The sequence below is a fragment of the Phyllobates terribilis genome, unplaced genomic scaffold, assembly GCF_046119375.1.
Source record: "Phyllobates terribilis strain yellow unplaced genomic scaffold, ASM4611937v1 Scaffold_779__1_contigs__length_684578, whole genome shotgun sequence".
Taxonomy (NCBI): domain Eukaryota; kingdom Metazoa; phylum Chordata; class Amphibia; order Anura; family Dendrobatidae; genus Phyllobates; species Phyllobates terribilis.
Window position 1 is genome coordinate 413,710 of NW_027363539.1, and position 23,198 is coordinate 436,907.

At 47.2% G+C, this 23,198-nt stretch overlaps 10 non-coding genes across 10 annotated transcripts; all 10 read right to left on the reverse strand.

The window, feature by feature from the left end:
* Positions 1-1,713: 1,713 nt before the first annotated feature.
* LOC141239857 (U2 spliceosomal RNA) lies at positions 1,714-1,904 on the reverse strand. Its single transcript, XR_012305204.1, has one exon. It is a non-coding gene; the product is annotated as a U2 spliceosomal RNA (small nuclear RNA).
* A 1,115-nt stretch (positions 1,905-3,019) lies between these two features.
* Positions 3,020-3,211, reverse strand: LOC141239912 (U2 spliceosomal RNA). The gene has a single exon (XR_012305256.1). It is a non-coding gene; the product is annotated as a U2 spliceosomal RNA (small nuclear RNA).
* Positions 3,212-9,378: 6,167 nt separating this feature from the next.
* On the reverse strand, positions 9,379-9,569 carry LOC141239696 (U2 spliceosomal RNA). The gene has a single exon (XR_012305048.1). It is a non-coding gene; the product is annotated as a U2 spliceosomal RNA (small nuclear RNA).
* A 1,115-nt stretch (positions 9,570-10,684) lies between these two features.
* LOC141239697 (U2 spliceosomal RNA) lies at positions 10,685-10,875 on the reverse strand. The gene has a single exon (XR_012305049.1). It is a non-coding gene; the product is annotated as a U2 spliceosomal RNA (small nuclear RNA).
* Positions 10,876-11,990: 1,115 nt separating this feature from the next.
* Positions 11,991-12,181, reverse strand: LOC141239698 (U2 spliceosomal RNA). Its single transcript, XR_012305050.1, has one exon. It is a non-coding gene; the product is annotated as a U2 spliceosomal RNA (small nuclear RNA).
* A 1,115-nt stretch (positions 12,182-13,296) lies between these two features.
* Positions 13,297-13,487, reverse strand: LOC141239699 (U2 spliceosomal RNA). The gene has a single exon (XR_012305051.1). It is a non-coding gene; the product is annotated as a U2 spliceosomal RNA (small nuclear RNA).
* Positions 13,488-14,602: 1,115 nt separating this feature from the next.
* On the reverse strand, positions 14,603-14,793 carry LOC141239700 (U2 spliceosomal RNA). Its single transcript, XR_012305052.1, has one exon. It is a non-coding gene; the product is annotated as a U2 spliceosomal RNA (small nuclear RNA).
* Positions 14,794-15,908: 1,115 nt separating this feature from the next.
* On the reverse strand, positions 15,909-16,099 carry LOC141239702 (U2 spliceosomal RNA). Its single transcript, XR_012305055.1, has one exon. It is a non-coding gene; the product is annotated as a U2 spliceosomal RNA (small nuclear RNA).
* Positions 16,100-17,214: 1,115 nt separating this feature from the next.
* LOC141239703 (U2 spliceosomal RNA) lies at positions 17,215-17,405 on the reverse strand. Its single transcript, XR_012305056.1, has one exon. It is a non-coding gene; the product is annotated as a U2 spliceosomal RNA (small nuclear RNA).
* A 1,115-nt stretch (positions 17,406-18,520) lies between these two features.
* On the reverse strand, positions 18,521-18,713 carry LOC141239900 (U2 spliceosomal RNA). Its single transcript, XR_012305247.1, has one exon. It is a non-coding gene; the product is annotated as a U2 spliceosomal RNA (small nuclear RNA).
* Between the last annotated feature and the right edge of the window lie 4,485 nt (positions 18,714-23,198).

Consider the following 23,198-nt stretch of genomic DNA (forward strand, 5'->3'; position numbering starts at 1 on the left):
CAGCACCACTGTGGAGGGGGGGTGCATAAGGCCTTCTACACCCCCAGGGTCAAGTCTGAAGCGTACCATAAAGCGTCGTTTCCCATTCCAGAAACCGCTCCGACCTTTGACGTTCCCCTTAACGCATTCGTAAAAGTGCTGGCAGGCAACCTTGGTCGAGAACGTGAGAATATATGTACTCTGCCCCTTCTCCTGCAGGCAGTAAACATCATGATCTTTCACGTTCAACAGATCTCTCAAAATCTGTACATAGAACTCACGGGGGTTGTCATATCCGACATGGTTTGCTGGAACCTCGATACGCACCGAGTTCCTGATCTGGCCGGAGCCAGTGGAAAATTGAAATGAACAAGGCATCTCACCAAAGTGGCAAAGGCTTACCGTCACTACGGGCTCGGCCTTTCGCCTGGGGATCGCAACTTGTTGCCCGGGGACTAAGCCAGCTCCCTAATAGCAGCAGGGGGGTGAAGTCCCACCAAAAGGTGAGACGATCCCCCCAGGCCAAGGAGCCGGGTACCCCGGGCACCTCTCAGCCAAGACCAAGGCAGCAACCGTTAGATCACTGCACCTGATCTCAGCCAAAAGGCCGAGAAGTGATAACCAGAATTGGTTTCAAACTACGGAGCCACCCAAGGATCCTGAAAAGTCCATTTGTGGAGATGAGCTCCTGGACTCCCGTTAAGAAGACATGTTGTCAACCTCTAGATCCCTTACATGCCTGCACTTTTCGGCTTGCTGCTGCTGCAATCCACGCGTTTTAGATCTGCATAACTCCACCTCTTTAAACACAGCACCTTCACCCCCTGCTGTTCCCACCCGCCTCAACACCGTTGGAAGGGAGGAGAACCAATTAAGGCGGGGGGTGGGGTGGAACGAGCAGCTGTCTACCCTTAGCAGGAGGGCTCCTGATTACATACCTCTCCTGCTGCTGCTGCTGCTGGCTGTCCAGCAGCAGACTGAAGGTGGCTGCTGCTGTGCACAGGTATATAAAGGCTCAGAGCCTATTATGACACGCGCAGCCAGCGTTCCATTGCCACATTCCATCTACTGCAGGCAGGATACCTGGCTGGCTGAATGTCGCTGAGAAGCTCACAGAGACCGCCATAAGCAACAGTTTAACAGAATGCCACAGACTAATCAACCAAACTTTTTGGGTTGGGTTCTCTTTTATAGTCTGCAGGCATTAAATGAAAGAAGTCAGTGTTCCAGCAGAAGGAGACAACGTTTCAGAAAAGGCATTGTAGCAAACCAAAAAAGAAATTTTAAGCGCAGCAGAGTAACCAGCGCACATACCTGTTAGCTCAGGTGAGTTTAAAAGGCTGCTGTTGATAACAAGGGCATTTGATAAATAGATGGTGTGTGTGCAACAATATACTGAAAGGTCAATTATATTGTGCAGCTTATCTCACCACCTGTAGTTATTTAGGTGAAAGCTCCAAAATGCTTGCCTAATATGTCTGTTTATCCAAAAGGAAGTAAAAAGGGAGAGCTAGAAAGATAGCATTGCATCACATTACATGGCAATGCAATGCACAGTTGCTGAAGTTGAACCAAAATGAGCTTGTAATCTGGCTTCTGCAACTTTGAACATGAAAAAACCAATGAGGAGAAGAAAAGCAAAGCCAAAGAGTCCATCCCAAAATCCGACAAACAAGCAAAATGAACAAAAAACATTGAATTCAATTCTTTCTGATTTTAGAAACTGCATTAAAGAAGGGGTGCACCGGTCCTGGAGATACTGCAATACCAGGTCAATGCGTGGAGTGGACAGAGCAAGCTCTTTTCCCATCTCCCTTTTCTAGAAATCCATTTAATATATGGTCCCCAGATAGGGGACGTATCAGATATTAAACTGATAAGAACAGATACTACACTTGATCTTAGCCAAAAGGCCGAGAAGCGATAACCAGAATTGGTTTCAAACTACGGAGCCACCCAAGGATCCTGAAAAGTACATTTGTGGAGATGAGCTCCTGGACTCCCGTTAAGAAGACATGTTGTCAACCTCTAGATCCCTTACATGCCTGCACTTTTCGGCTTGCTGCTGCTGCAATCCACGCGTTTTAGATCTGCATAACTCCACCTCTTTAAACACAGCACCTTCACCCCCTGCTGTTCCCACCCGCCTCAACACCGTTGGAAGGGAGGAGAACCAATTAAGGCGGGGGGTGGGGTGGAACGAGCAGCTGTCTACCCTTAGCAGGAGGGCTCCTGATTACATACCTCTCCTGCTGCTGCTGCTGCTGGCTGTCCAGCAGCAGACTGAAGGTGGCTGCTGCTGTGCACAGGTATATAAAGGCTCAGAGCCTATTATGACACGCGCAGCCAGCGTTCCATTGCCACATTCCATCTACTGCAGGCAGGATACCTGGCTGGCTGAATGTCGCTGAGAAGCTCACAGAGACCGCCATAAGCAACAGTTTAACAGAATGCCACAGACTAATCAACCAAACTTTTTGGGTTGGGTTCTCTTTTATAGTCTGCAGGCATTAAATGAAAGAAGTCAGTGTTCCAGCAGAAGGAGACAACGTTTCAGAAAAGGCATTGTAGCAAACCAAAAAAGAAATTTTAAGCGCAGCAGAGTAACCAGCGCACATACCTGTTAGCTCAGGTGAGTTTAAAAGGCTGCTTTTGATAACAAGGGCATTTGCTAAATAGATGGTGTGTGTGCAACAATATACTGAAAGGTCAATTATATTGTGCAGCTTATCTCACCGCCTGTAGTTATTTAGGTGAAAGCTCCAAAATGCTTGCCTAATATGTCTGTTTATCCAAAAGGAAGTAAAAAGGGAGAGCTAGAAAGATAGCATTGCATCACATTACATGGCAATGCAATGCACAGTTGCTGAAGTTGAACCAAAATGAGCTTGTAATCTGGCTTCTGCAACTTTGAACATGAAAAATCCAATGAGGAGAAGAAAAGCAAAGCCAAAGAGTCCATCCCAAAATCCGACAAACAAGCAAAATGAACAAAAAACATTGAATTCAATTCTTTCTGATTTTAGAAACTGCATTAAAGAAGGGGTGCACCGGTCCTGGAGATACTGCAATACCAGGTCAATGCGTGGAGTGGACAGAGCAAGCTCTTTTTCCATCTCCCTGTTCTAAAAATCCATTTAATATATGGTCCCCAGATAGGGGACGTATCAGATATTAAACTGATAAGAACAGATCAGGTTTCAACATAATTTATTAAGTGCATAAAAGATGGTTTACAATCAAAAACAACAACACAAACAGTACATTATTAAAACACAGAATTCCACCCATAAAAACCCCATATACGATTAGCATCCCTCCTCCCAATACATTTGACATCCCTCAAGTAATAAATATACATCTGGCTAAAAGCAATTTTAAGACAATCCTTCACAGAAATAGCATCACGTTTAAAAAGTAAAATATTGCGTGCCTTCCAAAGGGCGTCTTTAAAACAGTTAATCATACACCAACATATACAATACTGTTGAGGGGTCGGACATTTAAAAAGGCCATATAAAACATATTCATGGTTAAAATCTCTTAAACCGCAAGTCCATTTTAAAAGAATCCCAACTTTGTGCCAAAGTTCCTGTGCAAATGGGCAATTCCACATAAGGTGCAAGGTGGTTTCGTCATTAACACATGAGTCTCTGGGGCATTTGGCTCTGGCCACCAGGCCTCTCCTGTGTTGAAATTCTCTGGTGGGGAGGCACTGGTGGACCACCATCCATGCGATGTCCTTATGTCCATTTGCTAAGAATTTCCCGAAGACATTCTTCCAAACTTGCTTCGATCTCTCTTCTGAGAAATTTACTATGGGGGTCACATCTTCATTCCTCCTCAGAAAAGATAAAAGCTTCTTGCGGTCTTTAAAAATGTCCATATTAAAATCACCAAGGCTATAAAATCGAACAGTCTTTTCTAAGATTGCTTGGTGTTTGGGGGGGCATAGTAAAACAGGGGAATTCAACGACAACTTAAACCATCTTTTAAAAATCATCCCACAAGTATATTTTAAAAAATAACTTAGCGCACTATTACCATTAAAATGTTTGAAACAAAAGCAGAAATAATTTAAATACAAATAAATATGTAAATCGGGGACATCCCTTCCGCCGTTCATTTTATTCTTCCTCATTATTTCTCGCCTTAATTTTTCCATTTTGGAGTTCCATAAAAACATAAAGATCATCCTAGTCATTTTTTTAATTAAAACATCAGAGGGGGGGTACACCATAGCTATATACAGTATGAGGGGTAACAACACTGATTTTATAATTAAAATTTTCCCCTCCATTGTTAGGGACCTCAAACCCCAAAATGATATTTTCTTTGACATTTTTTCTATGACATTCTCCCAGCTTTGAGTTCCCACATTCTCCTCGTTAAAAACAACTCCAAGAATTTTTACATTGTCTCGTTTTATAGTGAGCTGCGGGAGTTGGGCGGTGTCCCAGGATCCCAAAGTCAGACATTCAGATTTATTTAAATTAAGTTTAAAACCGGATGCCTGGGAAAAAAAATCAATGCGCAACACCGCCCTCCGGAGGGAAGCAGGGTCCACGCACACAACCGTCACGTCATCCATGTAGCCAAAGACTCTCACATCACTGCCACCTCCGCCTGGAACAGGAACCCCTCTAATCACTTTGTCTTTCCTTATTGCGCTCAGCAGGGGCTCCATGGCGCAGATGAACAGGATGGGCGACAAGGGGCATCCCTGCTTCACTCCGGACTCAAGGGGAACTCCATCTGTTAAAAAGCCATTAAGAGAAATTTGACTAAAACAATTTTTATATAAAATCTTAATACAATTTAAAAGCATATTAGGGATACCCATTCTTTTTAAAACTCTAAAAAGAAATCTATGAGAGACTCTATCGAAAGCTTTTTCAAAATCTAGGGCTAAAAGAGCTACATTTTGACCCCGGTCTCTGGAATACCAAATTACATCCCTTAATACGTTTAAAACCTCTGAAATACTTCTGCCTGGTACACTACAAACCTGCTCAGGCTGGATTAGTTTGGCAATGACACTCCTGAGCCGGTCTGCAACCACCTTAGCAAGTACCTTGTAATCAACATTTAGGAGAGTTATGGGTCTCCAATTCGCTAGAGTACTGCGGTCACCTTTTTTATATATCAAAGACACCACTCCTCTCCTCCACGAAAATGGCAACTGTTCACAAATAAAAACTTCTTTAAAAAGCATAAAAAGTTCCTCTTTTAAAATGTCCCAAAAAGTAAGGTAAAATTCTACAGGTAGTCCGTCACACCCAGGTGCTTTGCCCTTAGAGAAACTTTTAAAAACATAAAATAATTCCTCTAAAACAATATCGCGTTCTAAAAACTCCTGGTCTGTAAAATTTAACTTAAAATCGAGATCATTAAGAGCATCAGATAAAAAGGACTCATCTATACACTTTTTACTAAAAAGATGCTTATAAAAGTTAAAAGTAGCATTCAACATTCCCTGCATAGATGTTTCACCCTCTAGATTTGTGATCACTTCTCTTTTATCCATGACTTTTTTGAAGAAGAAGCGAGAGCACTTCTCCCCCTCCTCCAAGTGCTGCACTCTAGAGTTAAAAATAATCTCTTTCCCCTTTGTGTCTATGCAGTTCTGAATTTCAGTTTTTAGGCTAGCAATATCATCTCCCACCTCCACCCCTAGCTCTTTGAATTTAAAAAGTGTTTGCAGTTTGGTATTAAGATCACTAAAACATCTTTTTTTCTCTCTAGCTTTACGTCTCCCTGCTTTTATAAAAAACATTCTGACTTTTTTTTTCAAATTTTCCCACCAGGTTACCATAGGGGCATCAGAAGGTTTTTGTCGCCGCCAGGCTTGATAGGCTTTACCAAAGTCTTGTCGAATCAGAGGGTCCTCCAGCAGGTAAGTACTTAGACGTCAGAGGCCCCTGTTGACCCTCTGTTCATCCCGGTATTCTAGATGCACCTCCAAGCCCTTATGGTCAGAAAATATATTTGATGTTAAAACACATTTTACAGGGTTAAAATCATCTGATAGGAAAATAAAATCGATCCTGGAGGACACCCCTCTTCCGGACCACGTATAACCAGGGTCCGTCGGCAGGAGTGACCTCCACGCATCGCATAATTTAAAATCAGTTATAAAATCTTTCAATAGATGACATGACTTATCCAATTTGCGTAAAGGGTCACCCCCTGCTCGTTGTTCACTAGCACAAAGACAATTAAAATCACCCCCTACGACCAGGGGAGATGACCCAGTACAGTACAATGGCAATATCCCAAATAAATTAATTCTCTCTTGCTTATCAGGGGGAGCATAAATATTCATTACACGTAGGGTAAAACCATTAAATTTAAAATGCACTAAAACCACTCTGCCTGGTACTATTTCTGTGACAGCATTTATAGTAATATTTCTCCCACGACAGAGGAAGCCCACCCCCGCTGACTTGTTGTCATTGGAGCCAGACCAGATGGAGGGCCCCAGTCTCCAATCTGTCTTGATATCATTATAATTTAGTGCATGTTGTATCCCGCATTCCTGTAATAAACATATGTCAAAGTCAGTGGTTTCTAAATACTTGAATAGAGCAGCCCTACGAACTGGGCTCTTTAATGACCTCACATTCAGTGAGACAAGTCTTATTGTGGGCATTCATAGGTCAGGGTGGTGGATCTTCCATGAGGACACCTGACTCAAAGCCCTGTATATCAAATTGCTCCAGGACATCCGGGCTAGATGACCCAAACGACTCGATATTCTGTGAGCCGGCGGTTGCCCCCTCGTAGGTCACGGTTCCCAGCCACATTCCAGGAGACGCTGGGGATTCGACATTCCGTCTCTTTTTCGGGGCAGACTCCACTAGGTCACTGGTGCAGTCCTCCTCTTCCTCCACCTCCTCCAGGGGGGGAGACTGGTCCATCAGGACAAGATCAGCAACACAGATTTCCTGATGTTCGCCACCTAGAAGCAAAGCCCCCTCATCTGGCTGGCTAATCGCCCTGGAAGATCCTGAGGCCATCGCTGCGTGGTCCCCTGTAGCCAACCGCACAGGGGCACCACCCTCCAGCCCAACAGGATCGGTATCGGGAACCATCGATACGGAGGATACCCTCCCAGAAGGAGGACCCCCCCGCTCCGGTCCATGCGAGGTCCGCCCATCGTTAAGGGACTTCGATGCAGGTGCCGCCCCAGAGGGGCCTCCGGCTCCCTGCTCCATCCCAGCCTTCTCGCCCTTCGAACCGCCCTCCGACGCCGGCCTGCCAGTGAAGACCGGTGGGCGCATCGGCTCAGCTTCAGAAGATGCAGCTTCTGCGTAGGTCCTGGTCCTGGTCCTGTTGGGGCATCCTCGGAACATGTGCCCCGCCTCACCGCAGAGATTACATTTCCTCCCAGCGGGACAGTCCTTCATTAAATGTCCGTAACAGCTGCAATTATTGCAGCGGTCTACTTTCCTGCCCGAGCAGGACGTTTGGGTATGACCCATTTGTCCACAGTTCCTGCAACATACTGGCATTCCAGGATAAAATAAGTAGCCTCTGCTCTTACCGATTACGAAGGTTGAGGGAGGGTGTAGCATTCCTCCCACTCCACTAAGGTCCCTCTTTAGACGGGCCATATACCTTCTCTTGCCGCACCAGAAGCCTACCGCGTTCTTCACAGTACCCAGGTATCTCAGATCATCACAATAGCGGGTAAGGTAGGTCGAGATGTCTGCAGCTTCCACAAAGGGGTTCGGGAAATGCACCACGATGGGGATCTCGTCATAAGCATACAAGAGACAAAAGGTTAGTCCATCCAACTCATCTAAGTAGTTTTTCTCGTTTACCTTTTGTACGAGTTGCTGACAGCATCCCTGGCTCTTGAAGGTGATGGTGTATGTCCCCTTGTACTCGTCCTGGAAGCAGAATATGTCTTCCCGCCGAAACTCCAGAACTCCAAGAAGAATCCTATGGCAGATGTAGTCCAAATTCTTCTCCATCCTCGATGCTGCTCCAACTTCAATCCTCACGGTGTTCCGCATCCGGGCATCACCCGATGAATATGTGAGCGTTGCCGGCATCCTTCACTCAGGAACGTACCGACTCTTCTCTCTGAAAGGCGCAAGCCTTCATGGGATCCCTTCCCGTTGCTCCCGGACTAATCCTTCCTCCCAATAGCAGCAGGGGGGTTAAGTCCCTCCGAAGAGGAACGATCCCCCCAGGCCGAGAGAAAGGGTACCAAGAGCACCTCACAGGCAAGACCACACAGGTAAACCTGATAGATCGTGCCAAAAGGCCGAGAAGCGATAACCAGAATTGGTTTCAAACTACGGAGCCACCCAAGGATCCTGAAAAGTCCATTTGTGGAGATGAGCTCCTGGACTCCCGTTAAGAAGACATGTTGTCAACCTCTAGATCCCTTACATGCCTGCACTTTTCGGCTTGCTGCTGCTGCAATCCACGCGTTTTAGATCTGCATAACTCCACCTCTTTAAACACAGCACCTTCACCCCCTGCTGTTCCCACCCGCCTCAACACCGTTGGAAGGGAGGAGAACCAATTAAGGCGGGGGGTGGGGTGGAACGAGCAGCTGTCTACCCTTAGCAGGAGGGCTCCTGATTACATACCTCTCCTGCTGCTGCTGCTGGCTGTCCAGCAGCAGACTGAAGGTGGCTGCTGCTGTGCACAGGTATATAAAGGCTCAGAGCCTATTATGACACGCGCAGCCAGCGTTCCATTGCCACATTCCATCTACTGCAGGCAGGATACCTGGCTGGCTGAATGTCGCTGAGAAGCTCACAGAGACCGCCATAAGCAACAGTTTAACAGAATGCCACAGACTAATCAACCAAACTTTTTGGGTTGGGTTCTCTTTTATAGTCTGCAGGCATTAAATGAAAGAAGTCAGTGTTCCAGCAGAAGGAGACAACGTTTCAGAAAAGGCATTGTAGCAAACCAAAAAAGAAATTTTAAGCACAGCAGAGTAACCAGCGCACATACCTGTTAGCTCAGGTGAGTTTAAAAGGCTGCTGTTGATAACAAGGGCATTTGCTAAATAGATGGTGTGTGTGCAACAATATACTGAAAGGTCAATTATATTGTGCAGCTTATCTCACCACCTGTAGTTATTTAGGTGAAAGCTCCAAAATGCTTGCCTAATATGTCTGTTTATCCAAAAGGAAGTAAAAAGGGAGAGCTAGAAAGATAGCATTGCATCACATTACATGGCAATGCAATGCACAGTTGCTGAAGTTGAACCAAAATGAGCTTGTAATCTGGCTTCTGCAACTTTGAACATGAAAAATCCAATGAGGAGAAGAAAAGCAAAGCCAAAGAGTCCATCCCAAAATCCGACAAACAAGCAAAATGAACAAAAAACATTGAATTCAATTCTTTCTGATTTTAGAAACTGCATTAAAGAAGGGGTGCACCGGTCCTGGAGATACTGCAATACCAGGTCAATGCGTGGAGTGGACAGAGCAAGCTCTTTTTCCATCTCCCTGTTCTAAAAATCCATTTAATATATGGTCCCCAGATAGGGGACGTATCAGATATTAAACTGATAAGAACAGATACTACACTTGATCTTAGCCAAAAGGCCGAGAAGCGATAACCAGAATTGGTTTCAAACTACGGAGCCACCCAAGGATCCTGAAAAGTCCATTTGTGGAGATGAGCTCCTGGACTCCCGTTAAGAAGACATGTTGTCAACCTCTAGATCCCTTACATGCCTGCACTTTTCGGCTTGCTGCTGCTGCAATCCACGCGTTTTAGATCTGCATAACTCCACCTCTTTAAACACAGCACCTTCACCCCCTGCTGTTCCCACCCGCCTCAACACCGTTGGAAGGGAGGAGAACCAATTAAGGCGGGGGGTGGGGTGGAACGAGCAGCTGTCTACCCTTAGCAGGAGGGCTCCTGATTACATACCTCTCCTGCTGCTGCTGCTGCTGGCTGTCCAGCAGCAGACTGAAGGTGGCTGCTGCTGTGCACAGGTATATAAAGGCTCAGAGCCTATTATGACACGCGCAGCCAGCGTTCCATTGCCACATTCCATCTACTGCAGGCAGGATACCTGGCTGGCTGAATGTCGCTGAGAAGCTCACAGAGACCGCCATAAGCAACAGTTTAACAGAATGCCACAGACTAATCAACCAAACTTTTTGGGTTGGGTTCTCTTTTATAGTCTGCAGGCATTAAATGAAAGAAGTCAGTGTTCCAGCAGAAGGAGACAACGTTTCAGAAAAGGCATTGTAGCAAACCAAAAAAGAAATTTTAAGCGCAGCAGAGTAACCAGCGCACATACCTGTTAGCTCAGGTGAGTTTAAAAGGCTGCTGTTGATAACAAGGGCATTTGCTAAATAGATGGTGTGTGTGCAACAATATACTGAAAGGTCAATTATATTGTGCAGCTTATCTCACCACCTGTAGTTATTTAGGTGAAAGCTCCAAAATGCTTGCCTAATATGTCTGTTTATCCAAAAGGAAGTAAAAAGGGAGAGCTAGAAAGATAGCATTGCATCACATTACATGGCAATGCAATGCACAGTTGCTGAAGTTGAACCAAAATGAGCTTGTAATCTGGCTTCTGCAACTTTGAACATGAAAAATCCAATGAGGAGAAGAAAAGCAAAGCCAAAGAGTCCATCCCAAAATCCGACAAACAAGCAAAATGAACAAAAAACATTGAATTCAATTCTTTCTGATTTTAGAAACTGCATTAAAGAAGGGGTGCACCGGTCCTGGAGATACTGCAATACCAGGTCAATGCGTGGAGTGGACAGAGCAAGCTCTTTTTCCATCTCCCTGTTCTAAAAATCCATTTAATATATGGTCCCCAGATAGGGGACGTATCAGATATTAAACTGATAAGAACAGATACTACACTTGATCTTAGCCAAAAGGCCGAGAAGCGATAACCAGAATTGGTTTCAAACTACGGAGCCACCCAAGGATCCTGAAAAGTCCATTTGTGGAGATGAGCTCCTGGACTCCCGTTAAGAAGACATGTTGTCAACCTCTAGATCCCTTACATGCCTGCACTTTTCGGCTTGCTGCTGCTGCAATCCACGCGTTTTAGATCTGCATAACTCCACCTCTTTAAACACAGCACCTTCACCCCCTGCTGTTCCCACCCGCCTCAACACCGTTGGAAGGGAGGAGAACCAATTAAGGCGGGGGGTGGGGTGGAACGAGCAGCTGTCTACCCTTAGCAGGAGGGCTCCTGATTACATACCTCTCCTGCTGCTGCTGCTGCTGGCTGTCCAGCAGCAGACTGAAGGTGGCTGCTGCTGTGAACAGGTATATAAAGGCTCAGAGCCTATTATGACACGCGCAGCCAGCGTTCCATTGCCACATTCCATCTACTGCAGGCAGGATACCTGGCTGGCTGAATGTCGCTGAGAAGCTCACAGAGACCGCCATAAGCAACAGTTTAACAGAATGCCACAGACTAATCAACCAAACTTTTTGGGTTGGGTTCTCTTTTATAGTCTGCAGGCATTAAATGAAAGAAGTCAGTGTTCCAGCAGAAGGAGACAACGTTTCAGAAAAGGCATTGTAGCAAACCAAAAAAGAAATTTTAAGCGCAGCAGAGTAACCAGCGCACATACCTGTTAGCTCAGGTGAGTTTAAAAGGCTGCTGTTGATAACAAGGGCATTTGCTAAATAGATGGTGTGTGTGCAACAATATACTGAAAGGTCAATTATATTGTGCAGCTTATCTCACCACCTGTAGTTATTTAGGTGAAAGCTCCAAAATGCTTGCCTAATATGTCTGTTTATCCAAGAGGAAGTAAAAAGGGAGAGCTAGAAAGATAGCATTGCATCACATTACATGGCAATGCAATGCACAGTTGCTGAAGTTGAACCAAAATGAGCTTGTAATCTGGCTTCTGCAACTTTGAACATGAAAAATCCAATGAGGAGAAGAAAAGCAAAGCCAAAGAGTCCATCCCAAAATCCGACAAACAAGCAAAATGAACAAAAAACATTGAATTCAATTCTTTCTGATTTTAGAAACTGCATTAAAGAAGGGGTGCACCGGTCCTGGAGATACTGCAATACCAGGTCAATGCGTGGAGTGGACAGAGCAAGCTCTTTTTCCATCTCCCTGTTCTAAAAATCCATTTAATATATGGTCCCCAGATAGGGGACGTATCAGATATTAAACTGATAAGAACAGATACTACACTTGATCTTAGCCAAAAGGCCGAGAAGCGATAACCAGAATTGGTTTCAAACTACGGAGCCACCCAAGGATCCTGAAAAGTCCATTTGTGGAGATGAGCTCCTGGACTCCTGTTAAGAAGACATGTTGTCAACCTCTAGATCCCTTACATGCCTGCACTTTTCGGCTTGCTGCTGCTGCAATCCACGCGTTTTAGATCTGCATAACTCCACCTCTTTAAACACAGCACCTTCACCCCCTGCTGTTCCCACCCGCCTCAACACCGTTGGAAGGGAGGAGAACCAATTAAGGCGGGGGGTGGGGTGGAACGAGCAGCTGTCTACCCTTAGCAGGAGGGCTCCTGATTACATACCTCTCCTGCTGCTGCTGCTGCTGGCTGTCCAGCAGCAGACTGAAGGTGGCTGCTGCTGTGCACAGGTATATAAAGGCTCAGAGCCTATTATGACACGCGCAGCCAGCGTTCCATTGCCACATTCCATCTACTGCAGGCAGGATACCTGGCTGGCTGAATGTCGCTGAGAAGCTCACGGAGACCGCCATAAGCAACAGTTTAACAGAATGCCACAGACTAATCAACCAAACATTTTGGGTTGGGTTCTCTTTTATAGTCTGCAGGCATTAAATGAAAGAAGTCAGTGTTCCAGCAGAAGGAGACAACGTTTCAGAAAAGGCATTGTAGCAAACCAAAAAAGAAATTTTAAGCGCAGCAGAGTAACCAGCGCACATACCTGTTAGCTCAGGTGAGTTTAAAAGGCTGCTGTTGATAACAAGGGCATTTGCTAAATAGATGGTGTGTGTGCAACAATATACTGAAAGGTCAATTATATTGTGCAGCTTATCTCACCACCTGTAGTTATTTAGGTGAAAGCTCCAAAATGCTTGCCTAATATGTCTGTTTATCCAAAAGGAAGTAAAAAGGGAGAGCTAGAAAGATAGCATTGCATCACATTACATGGCAATGCAATGCACAGTTGCTGAAGTTGAACCAAAATGAGCTTGTAATCTGGCTTCTGCAACTTTGAACATGAAAAATCCAATGAGGAGAAGAAAAGCAAAGCCAAAGAGTCCATCCCAAAATCCGACAAACAAGCAAAATGAACAAAAAACATTGAATTCAATTCTTTCTGATTTTAGAAACTGCATTAAAGAAGGGGTGCACCGGTCCTGGAGATACTGCAATACCAGGTCAATGCGTGGAGTGGACAGAGCAAGCTCTTTTTCCATCTCCCTGTTCTAAAAATCCATTTAATATATGGTCCCCAGATAGGGGACGTATCAGATATTAAACTGATAAGAACAGATACTACACTTGATCTTAGCCAAAAGGCCGAGAAGCGATAACCAGAATTGGTTTCAAACTACGGAGCCACCCAAGGATCCTGAAAAGTCCATTTGTGGAGATGAGCTCCTGGACTCCCGTTAAGAAGACATGTTGTCAACCTCTAGATCCCTTACATGCCTGCACTTTTCGGCTTGCTGCTGCTGCAATCCACGCGTTTTAGATCTGCATAACTCCACCTCTTTAAACACAGCACCTTCACCCCCTGCTGTTCCCACCCGCCTCAACACCGTTGGAAGGGAGGAGAACCAATTAAGGCGGGGGGTGGGGTGGAACGAGCAGCTGTCTACCCTTAGCAGGAGGGCTCCTGATTACATACCTCTCCTGCTGCTGCTGCTGCTGGCTGTCCAGCAGCAGACTGAAGGTGGCTGCTGCTGTGCACAGGTATATAAAGGCTCAGAGCCTATTATGACACGCGCAGCCAGCGTTCCATTGCCACATTCCATCTACTGCAGGCAGGATACCTGGCTGGCTGAATGTCGCTGAGAAGCTCACAGAGACCGCCATAAGCAACAGTTTAACAGAATGCCACAGACTAATCAACCAAACTTTTTGGGTTGGGTTCTCTTTTATAGTCTGCAGGCATTAAATGAAAGAAGTCAGTGTTCCAGCAGAAGGAGACAACGTTTCAGAAAAGGCATTGTAGCAAACCAAAAAAGAAATTTTAAGCGCAGCAGAGTAACCAGCGCACATACCTGTTAGCTCAGGTGAGTTTAAAAGGCTGCTGTTGATAACAAGGGCATTTGCTAAATAGATGGTGTGTGTGCAACAATATACTGAAAGGTCAATTATATTGTGCAGCTTATCTCACCACCTGTAGTTATTTAGGTGAAAGCTCCAAAATGCTTGCCTAATATGTCTGTTTATCCAAAAGGAAGTAAAAAGGGAGAGCTAGAAAGATAGCATTGCATCACATTACATGGCAATGCAATGCACAGTTGCTGAAGTTGAACCAAAATGAGCTTGTAATCTGGCTTCTGCAACTTTGAACATGAAAAATCCAATGAGGAGAAGAAAAGCAAAGCCAAAGAGTCCATCCCAAAATCCGACAAACAAGCAAAATGAACAAAAAACATTGAATTCAATTCTTTCTGATTTTAGAAACTGCATTAAAGAAGGGGTGCACCGGTCCTGGAGATACTGCAATACCAGGTCAATGCGTGGAGTGGACAGAGCAAGCTCTTTTTCCATCTCCCTGTTCTAAAAATCCATTTAATATATGGTCCCCAGATAGGGGACGTATCAGATATTAAACTGATAAGAACAGATACTACACTTGATCTTAGCCAAAAGGCCGAGAAGCGATAACCAGAATTGGTTTCAAACTACGGAGCCACCCAAGGATCCTGAAAAGTCCATTTGTGGAGATGAGCTCCTGGACTCCCGTTAAGAAGACATGTTGTCAACCTCTAGATCCCTTACATGCCTGCACTTTTCGGCTTGCTGCTGCTGCAATCCACGCATTTTAGATCTGCATAACTCCACCTCTTTAAACACAGCACCTTCACCCCCTGCTGTTCCCACCCGCCTCAACACCGTTGGAAGGGAGGAGAACCAATTAAGGCGGGGGGTGGGGTGGAACGAGCAGCTGTCTACCCTTAGCAGGAGGGCTCCTGATTACATACCTCTCCTGCTGCTGCTGCTGCTGGCTGTCCAGCAGCAGACTGAAGGTGGCTGCTGCTGTGCACAGGTATATAAAGGCTCAGAGCCTATTATGACACGCGCAGCCAGCGTTCCATTGCCACATTCCATCTACTGCAGGCAGGATACCTGGCTGGCTGAATGTCGCTGAGAAGCTCACAGAGACCGCCATAAGCAACAGTTTAACAGAATGCCACAGACTAATCAACCAAACTTTTTGGGTTGGGTTCTCTTTTATAGTCTGCAGGCATTAAATGAAAGAAGTCAGTGTTCCAGCAGAAGGAGACAACGTTTCAGAAAAGGCATTGTAGCAAACCAAAAAAGAAATTTTAAGCGCAGCAGAGTAACCAGCGCACATACCTGTTAGCTCAGGTGAGTTTAAAAGGCTGCTGTTGATAACAAGGGCATTTGCTAAATAGATGGTGTGTGTGCAACAATATACTGAAAGGTCAATTATATTGTGCAGCTTATCTCACCACCTGTAGTTATTTAGGTGAAAGCTCCAAAATGCTTGCCTAATATGTCTGTTTATCCAAAAGGAAGTAAAAAGGGAGAGCTAGAAAGATAGCATTGCATCACATTACATGGCAATGCAATGCACAGTTGCTGAAGTTGAACCAAAATGAGCTTGTAATCTGGCTTCTGCAACTTTGAACATGAAAAATCCAATGAGGAGAAGAAAAGCAGAGCCAAAGAGTCCATCCCAAAATCCGACAAACAAGCAAAATGAACAAAAAACATTGAATTCAATTCTTTCTGATTTTAGAAACTGCATTAAAGAAGGGGTGCACCGGTCCTGGAGATACTGCAATACCAGGTCAATGCGTGGAGTGGACAGAGCAAGCTCTTTTTCCATCTCCCTGTTCTAAAAATCCATTTAATATATGGTCCCCAGATAGGGGACGTATCAGATATTAAACTGATAAGAACAGATACTACACTTGATCTTAGCCAAAAGGCCGAGAAGCGATAACCAGAATTGGTTTCAAACTACGGAGCCACCCAAGGATCCTGAAAAGTCCATTTGTGGAGATGAGCTCCTGGACTCCCGTTAAGAAGACATGTTGTCAACCTCTAGATCCCTTACATGCCTGCACTTTTCGGCTTGCTGCTGCTGCAATCCACGCGTTTTAGATCTGCATAACTCCACCTCTTTAAACACAGCACCTTCACCCCCTGCTGTTCCCACCCGCCTCAACACCGTTGGAAGGGAGGAGAACCAATTAAGGCGGGGGGTGGGGTGGAACGAGCAGCTGTCTACCCTTAGCAGGAGGGCTCCTGATTACATACCTCTCCTGCTGCTGCTGCTGCTGGCTGTCCAGCAGCAGACTGAAGGTGGCTGCTGCTGTGCACAGGTATATAAAGGCTCAGAGCCTATTATGACACGCGCAGCCAGCGTTCCATTGCCACATTCCATCTACTGCAGGCAGGATACCTGGCTGGCTGAATGTCGCTGAGAAGCTCACAGAGACCGCCATAAGCAACAGTTTAACAGAATGCCACAGACTAATCAACCAAACTTTTTGGGTTGGGTTCTCTTTTATAGTCTGCAGGCATTAAATGAAAGAAGTCAGTGTTCCAGCAGAAGGAGACAACGTTTCAGAAAAGGCATTGTAGCAAACCAAAAAAGAAATTTTAAGCGCAGCAGAGTAACCAGCGCACATACCTGTTAGCTCAGGTGAGTTTAAAAGGCTGCTGTTGATAACAAGGGCATTTGCTAAATAGATGGTGTGTGTGCAACAATATACTGAAAGGTCAATTATATTGTGCAGCTTATCTCACCACCTGTAGTTATTTAGGTGAAAGCTCCAAAATGCTTGCCTAATATGTCTGTTTATCCAAAAGGAAGTTAAAAGGGAGAGCTAGAAAGATAGCATTGCATCACATTACATGGCAATGCAATGCACAGTTGCTGAAGTTGAACCAAAATGAGCTTGTAATCTGGCTTCTGCAACTTTGAACATGAAAAATCCAATGAGGAGAAGAAAAGCAAAGCCAAAGAGTCCATCCCAAAATCCGACAAACAAGCAAAATGAACAAAAAACATTGAATTCAATTCTTTCTGATTTTAGAAACTGCATTAAAGAAGGGGTGCACCGGTCCTGGAGATACTGCAATACCAGGTCAATGCGTGGAGTGGACAGAGCAAGCTCTTTTTCCATCTCCCTGTTCTAAAAATCCATTTAATATATGGTCCCCAGATAGGGGACGTATCAGATATTAAACTGATAAGAACAGATACTACACTTGATCTTAGCCAAAAGGCCGAGAAGCGATAACCAGAATTGGTTTCAAACTACGGAGCCACCCAAGGATCCTGAAAAGTCCATTTGTGGAGATGAGCTCCTGGACTCCCGTTAAGAAGACATGTTGTCAACCTCTAGATCCCTTACATGCCTGCACTTTTCGGCTTGCTGCTGCTGCAATCCACGCGTTTTAGATCTGCATAACTCCACCTCTTTAAACACAGCACCTTCACCCCCTGCTGTTCCCACCCGCCTCAACACCGTTGGAAGGGAGGAGAACCAATTAAGGCGGGGGGTGGGGTGGAACGAGCAGCTGTCTACCCTTAGCAGGAGGGCTCCTGATTACATACCTCTCCTGCTGCTGCTGCTGCTGGCTGTCCAGCAGCAGACTGAAGGTGGCTGCTGCTGTGCACAGGTATATAAAGGCTCAGAGCCTATTATGACACGCGCAGCCAGCGTTCCATTGCCACATTCCATCTACTGCAGGCAGGATACCTGGCTGGCTGAATGTCGCTGAGAAGCTCACAGAGACCGCCATAAGCAACAGTTTAACAGAATGCCACAGACTAATCAACCAAACTTTTTGGGTTGGGTTCTCTTTTATAGTCTGCAGGCATTAAATGAAAGAAGTCAGTGTTCCAGCAGAAGGAGACAACGTTTCAGAAAAGGCATTGTAGCAAACCAAAAAAGAAATTTTAAGCGCAGCAGAGTAACCAGCGCACATACCTGTTAGCTCAGGTGAGTTTAAAAGGCTGCTGTTGATAACAAGGGCATTTGCTAAATAGATGGTGTGTGTGCAACAATATACTGAAAGGTCAATTATATTGTGCAGCTTATCTCACCACCTGTAGTTATTTAGGTGAAAGCTCCAAAATGCTTGCCTAATATGTCTGTTTATCCAAAAGGAAGTAAAAAGGGAGAGCTAGAAAGATAGCATTGCATCACATTACATGGCAATGCAATGCACAGTTGCTGAAGTTGAACCAAAATGAGCTTGTAATCTGGCTTCTGCAACTTTGAACATGAAAAATCCAATGAGGAGAAGAAAAGCAAAGCCAAAGAGTCCATCCCAAAATCCGACAAACAAGCAAAATGAACAAAAAACATTGAATTCAATTCTTTCTGATTTTAGAAACTGCATTAAAGAAGGGGTGCACCGGTCCTGGAGATACTGCAATACCAGGTCAATGCGTGGAGTGGACAGAGCAAGCTCTTTTTCCATCTCCCTGTTCTAAAAATCCATTTAATATATGGTCCCCAGATAGGGGACGTATCAGATATTAAACTGATAAGAACAGATTTTTTGATTGAATATATCTTTTATTAGCACAAAAAATAAGTTAACAGACAGTGTACAGTGCCGCAGCCCAGTACACACAGAATTCTACATCATATTTACATAGCATGAGGATACGACGCACTAACTAGACACATCACACCCCTATGCTACACAAAACACTCAATCTGAAAGAAAAAGCATATCAATCAATACAGTACGACGAACCGTGATAAGGGATAGGGATTGGGAAAAAGGGGATGGGGAGGGGAAAATCACAGGCCCGAAGCTTTATTGAAAGACAAGACACATAAGGGGAGAGGGGGAGGAGGGGTTTAGTCCTCATCCTCGTCCTCCGGACCGTCCATGATGGAATAGTCTCTGAGCAGGCTGTGGATCAGCCTGCGGCAGTCCTGGATGGACATCCTCTCCCTCCTCAAGATGAGCCGGTTCCTGGCGACCCAAAGGGCATCCTTGAAGCAGTTCATAAGGCGCCAAGCCTCCTGGATGGCTCCGACGGTATGAACCCCAGGGAAGAGTCCATAAAGCACAGAATGGTGCGATAGGCTCGCCCTGGGGACAGAGTTCCTCAGGTCGTCCTCAAGTGCAGTCAATAGGCGCTGTGCAAATCCGCAGTCCCAAAAAGTGTGCAAAGATGTTTCCTCCACGAAGGGGCACCTTGGGCAGTACCGGGTCTTGCACAGGTTCCGGGCATGCATGAATGACCGGACGGGCAGTCCGCCCTGAATCACCATCCACGACAAGTCCTTGTGCCCGTTGGTCAGCCTGTCAGACGACACATTTGTCCACACAGTCTCCAGCGTGTCCTGGTGAAGTCCTGTGATGTTCTCCACGTCATCCTTGGCTCTGATTAGCTTGTGGATAGTTTTGGGCTTCCACAAGTCGGGCTTGAGTCCCTCCAGTTGATGCTCCCCCACAAATCGAACGACGTCTCCGTAGAACCATGGCGTCGTCCAGTTGTAGGGGAAGGAGCTGTCCCACTTGTCCCAGCCGAGTCGCCTCCAAAGAGGAAGCAGGAAGAAGCGAGACATGGACCTGCCCGCGGAGCCATTCTTGACTTGCAAAGTCCGGCGGACACAATCACACACAAAAGAGGATCGCAGGAGGGTGGGGATATCTGGAACGCCCTTCCCACCCTTGCGAGGCTCCTTGTACATGACGGCCCGCCTGACTCTGTCCATCTTGGATCCCCAGACAAAGTGAAACACTGTCCTGGTAATGGCCCTGCACACAGTGACGTGTGGGGGCCAGGCCTGCGCCGTGTACTGCAAGACGGGCAGGACCTCATTACGCAGGACGAGTGCCTTACCCTCACAAGTGAGGTGTCTGAGGCTCCAGAGTCCGATCCGTTGCTTCACCTTGGCCAAGCGTTCTTGCCAGGACTTGAGGGCCGCTCTTTCCTTCCCGAACCAGACTCCCAGCACCTTGAGGAAATCCGGTTGAATGTTGAAGGGGAAGGGGGCGGAGGAGGCCGGCTGCCAATCCCCGAAGAGCATGGCTTCCGACTTCCTGCAGTTGACTTTGGCCCCTGAAGCCCGGCCGAACCTCTCACACGTCTGGACGAGGGCGTCGACTGAACCACGATCAGCGCAGAAGACGGTGACGTCGTCCATGTAGAGCGAGCACTTGACCTCGTGTCGTCCCGGACCCGGTGCGGTGATCCCTCTGATCTCTCCATTCTGCCGGATAGCCTCTGCGAAGAGTTCTATAACACAAACAAAAAGAAGAGGTGATAGAGGGCAGCCTTGTCTGACCCCAGAGAGGACAGGGAAGGGGTCAGTCTTCCAGCCGTTCACCAACACCGAGCTGTGGATATCAAAATACATCAGACGGACATACGAACAAAACATGTTACCCAAACCTAACCGGTGCAGAGCTCGGCCCATGAACTCGTGGGAAACCCGGTCGAAGGCCTTCTCCTGATCCAAGGAGACCAGGGCAGCGTGTGCGCGGCGGACCTTGATGTACTCGACCGTGTCCCGCACGAGAGCGAGGCTGTCTGCGATGCGACGTCCAGGGATGCCGCAGGTCTGGTCCGGGTGGATGATCCGTCCGATCACCGTCTTAAGTCGTGTCGCCATCGTCTTGGCCAGGATCTTGTAGTCCACGTTGAGCAGAGTGATGGGACGCCAATTCCTCAGGTCGCACCTCTCTCCCTTCCGCTTGTACAGGATCGTGACCATTCCTTCCCTCAAAGATGGAGGCATTCTACCCTCCACCACCATCTCCTCGTACAGGTCCAACAGGTCCGGACAGATGAGGTCTCCCAGCGCTACATAGAGCTCCGCTGGAAGACCATCACTGCCCGGGGTCCTGCCGGTCCTAAAGGATTTAGCGGCAGAGAGCAATTCGCCCACCATCAGAGGTTTGTCCAAGGCTGCCGTGCCTGCAGGATAAAGATGGTTAGTGATACCTGACAGGAACTTATCAGCAGCGTCGGGGTCGGTAGTCTTGTGGGAGTAGAGTTCGCTGTAGAAGTCGCTGACGACCCTCATCACGTCCTCCTTCCCACGTCGCATGTTTCCGCTCTCGTCTCGCAGCTCGTTCAGGGGCGTGTGACCGGCATGAAGTTTCCTGAAAAAGAATGAGTTACATTTCTCACCCTTCTCCAGATTCTCCACTTTGGAACGGAAGACGATTCGCTTGGACTCCTCCTCAAAGTGCCTTTTCAGGCTCTTCTTGGTCTCCTCCAGCTCCTCCCTCACGTCCCAGCCGCAGTGAAGAAGGTCCTGCAGCGACCGCAGCTCGCGCTGCAGCCCTCTGAAGTCCCTCCTCTTCTCACACGCCTGTTGTCGACCCTTGGCCTGAAAGAAACAGCGAAACTCAAGTTTAACATATTCCCACCAATCAGAGACTGTTTGGAAGCTACCCTTGTAGGACTGCCACATTGCGTAGGCTGCTCTCAGCTCCTCCACGACTTCATCCTGAGCCAGCTGAGCACAATTCAGCTTCCAGGAGCCGGGCCCGGACGGAAAACCGTCGCCGAGGACACCTTGTAAGTGAATGGCTCTGTGGTCGGAGAAGAAGCAGGAGACCATCGAGTGCCTACTCTGCCTGACTGCCCGAGAGGTGAACACAAAGTCAATCCTGGAGCGGAGTGAGCCATCGGGTCGGCTCCACGAATAGTTCGTGGAGCCTCTCCCCATGGAGCCCACCACGTCCTGAAGAGAGGCCTCGGTTACCATCTCGATGAGCAGCTTGGACGTGATGTCCAACTTGGCAGATGTGCCAGAACTACGACCATCCTCCTCGATGGGGCAGTTGAAATCCCCGGCCATCACTAAGGTCCTGGTGGTGGCAAGCTGAAGCCGCAGGGTCTGGAAAAGCTCCAAACGCTCATTCTTCAGTGGGGACGCATACACGTTGATGAACCTGACAGGTACTCCCGCCCAGTTGCCATCTACAACAAGAGCCCTGCCGCAGATGAGCTCCTGGACGGACTCAAGCGTGAATGCGCCCCCCCTGATCAGAATTGCGACCCCCGCAGACTTGCAGTCACCCCCACCGGACCAGTAGGATGGACCGTGGGACCACTCCCTGGCCAGATGTTTGAAGGACCTAGAGGAGGGAAGGGAACATTCCTGCAACATATAAACATCACACAACTGGGAAGTAAGGAAGGCATAAATAGTCTGACGTCTGAACTTGTCCTTGATGCTCCTGACATTAATGGAAAATAAATTAATATTAGCCATCATGTAGGGAAAAAAGAAAAAGTTAGCGCAGGCAATACACCTTAGTTACCACTCCGGTCGGGTGGTCCCTCGTCGGTGTTGACTGCTGGTGACGGGATCACCAGCAGGCCCTCTTCCTCCATCTGGTCAAGCAGCGCGGCCTCGATCTCGGCGACCACCAGTTCCTCCTCTTCTGGCTCGGCCACCAGGGTCTCAACCATGTGCTCCATCTCTTCTGGCTCAGGGAGGGTATCCTCCTTTTCGCCTACGAAATCCAGAATCTTCTTTTTGGAGGATTCAGTAGCAGGGCTGTCCTCCACCTTCCTCTTTCCCCGGGTTGGAACTGGGGAGACAAGAAGAGGAAAATCCTCCTCGGAATAGATAGCGGCGGGTGGAGGAAAGGTTAATTCCACCGCTACCATGGTCTGGGGAGGGAGAGTGGCTGCCGGGGCAGGGGAAAGGACACCTGCTGAGGAGTAGGGGAAGGAGGAAGAGGAAGTGGAATCCTCAGCAGGGGTGGCCGGGGTGGGGGGGGATTGGACGGGGGTGGCAGGGGGAGGGATCGAGAGAGGGGTGACAGAACTCTTACCCTCCTTTGACTTTTTCTTCTGCTTCGGAGCTGCTGGGACCGTCGCTGGGGCTTTGGCCACCGACTCCTTGACCGCATTGGCCTTGGTCGTCTCGGCCTTGGCCGCTGGGGCCTTGGTCGTCGCGTCCTTGACCTTCACAGGCCTGGTCGTCGGGGCCTTGTCCTCCGTAGCTGGGGTCGTCGCAACCACCGATGCCCAGGATCTCTCACGCTTGGGGCAATCCTTGTACAGATGAGCCGCCAGCCCACACAGGTTGCAGGACG